This window comes from Anas platyrhynchos, chromosome 5 (assembly GCF_047663525.1).
Source record: "Anas platyrhynchos isolate ZD024472 breed Pekin duck chromosome 5, IASCAAS_PekinDuck_T2T, whole genome shotgun sequence".
Taxonomy (NCBI): domain Eukaryota; kingdom Metazoa; phylum Chordata; class Aves; order Anseriformes; family Anatidae; genus Anas; species Anas platyrhynchos.
Window position 1 is genome coordinate 14,632,501 of NC_092591.1, and position 2,530 is coordinate 14,635,030.

Genomic DNA, 2,530 nt, shown 5'->3' on the forward strand with positions numbered 1-2,530 from the left:
GCCAGTGCCTTGGAGGGAGCAGTAGCACAGAGCACTGCTACCTACTCTGGGCCACTGTTTTCTGCAGAGCTATGTGTATATTGCTGCTTCATTTAGCCTTGCATACAATGATTCACCGTAATACACTTGAGATGTGATTAACATTAATTTCGGTGGCTATACCTTCATCCATGATGGAAGAAATGCAGCTTTTTGGCAAGCCCTGGGTGGAAGAAGGCATATTGGGTATATCTGTATGGCACCTGAGCTAGAATAAATTGGCTTTGGGCACCAGCAGCATGACAGTCCTGCACGTGAGCTACCGAAGTCCAGCAAAGTCTATCCCTGGTGGACATGACTTGAAGGGAAATAGTTTGGTGGTGGAAGTCAGTAGCTCAGTTTGATGGTGGACTTGATGATTTTGAAAGTTTTCTCCAACCTAGCTGATTCCATGATTCTATGAAAAAATTGGTATAGAAGTCCAGGAACAGTTCAGAGCTATAATCTCCAAATCCATATGGACATCTGGCCTTTGCAGCCCTGACTCCATGACTGGAGGGACTTGCTAGCCCTTACAGGCTCCCACCTTAGCTAGCTGCGTAGTCAGGTCAGCAGCACTTTATGGCCAGCTTGGCAGAAGTTGGAGACAGGGAGTAATGTAAGGACTGAGGTTTGACATTCGTACTATGACCAGAATACAGAGATAAAGATGAAGAAGTGAGAAACATCAAACAGTCAAGAAAAGCTTGGGATAGGAGATAAGAGACAGACAGACTGAAAGTTATTTCAAAGATGATTATTTCTATTGCTATTTTATTTTTATGAGATAGATATTCAAGGAAATGGAGCCTGACATTTTAGAATATGTTCCTCATGCTGTGACAGTAACAACTGTCAGGGTATTCAGCAGACTACTTTCAATCTATCAGACCTCAGCAGCATCTGAGTATTTTAAAAGGCCTGTTGTAGTGTGTAAATGTGAGATACTAACTGTGATGTTTGTGCATCACTTAAGAAATGGTGAACTAGCCCTTAGAAATTCTTTGATTACAGTGGCTTATGCCAAAGAATCACTAATCGGTGAAGGATTGTTTTCTCTGATGAAATATTTGATGAACTACTGCTTGCTCCAGCATGCTTCTGTAGCATGTATACCTCCTTATAAAATAATTGTTTCTCAAATACTTTCCAGAACTTGTAAATAGCATTTGTTAAAAAAAAAAAAAAAAGCCAATTCAGTGCTATCTAAAGTGGGAAGCTTAATTCTCCTTATGCTGGGTTGAGCCTGAGGACTAAAGCAACAACACAAAACAATTTCTCTGGTTTGTAAACTGAGAACAGTTTCCATGTGACTTGCTCGAACAGGAAGCACATGTTGAGAGCCCCCAAGTACCATTTCCGCAGAAGGATTCTGTTCACTGAAATGAGACCTTTAAAAATACCCAAGATGTGAAATGATATTTGAGAAATTTTCATGAAGAATTTTTAGTACCCTCTGCTGTAATAAGCAGAAGGTGTTTAATAAACATGATATGCAGCAGTTGCTAAGCAGAATCTGATTTATGTACAGTAGCAGTTAGAAGCAACTACACATCAGGGTTGTACACTTTATTTGACTGTGAATTCTGATTCTTTGATGGAAGCAATTGTGCTGAACTTTATTTATAATCAGCTTACAGCATGGGTAGCAGTATTATAAATGTTTCTCAAATTACACAGCAAATCTTGTCTTCTTGGACGAATAAGAAACCTACATCATGAGCTTTAATTGCGACACAGGTGATTGTCAAGGGTAAAAGACTTTCCAAACCCATCTAAGCTGAAACTATATAGAATTTAAAAACAGGATGCATGATAACGCAGTATACCTGAGATAGTATCGCATCAGCCCAGTACATACATTTGAGAATAAATTGTCCCTGAAAATTTTTTTTCATTAATTATTAAAACACAATGGATTCCTGTATAGATTATACCAGGGTCTGTGTAAGTGTAAAAGAGGGAGCCAGAAGTTCTGGAATCTGCTCTGCCAGTGTGAACGGAGCATAATTTCACAGCCATTAACATAAACCCATTAGCTTTGTATCAGGGTAACTGAGATCAGAGCCTGACCCAGAAACAGAGTGAGGGAGAGGAGCATGGTTTCATTTAGTGGTGTTTAAGAATCAAACACATTCTATATCTATACAGAACAGAAATGAGGATGTAAACTGTGCCTCATAGGTCATTAATCGATTACAGTGCTCTATCCTTATCTCATTATAAGTCAGTAAAATCAATGGAATGATGTTTACTCACATCACATGAAAGTCCTGCCAAAGAGAAAGCAGAAGGTATACAGGAAAGTATCCAAACCTGCCATCCCCTTTCCACTCCCTTTACTCTTCCCTTTTCCCTTCCCCTTACCTTTTTTTCAATCAGTAGATTAGAAATTTTAAAACAAAAGATTAGGAGAATTAATAGACACACACACACACTGATGGATTTCTAAAGCCAGCAAGTGGATAATGACATTCATATCACTCAAGTCAAGTAGACAAAGAGATCCTGC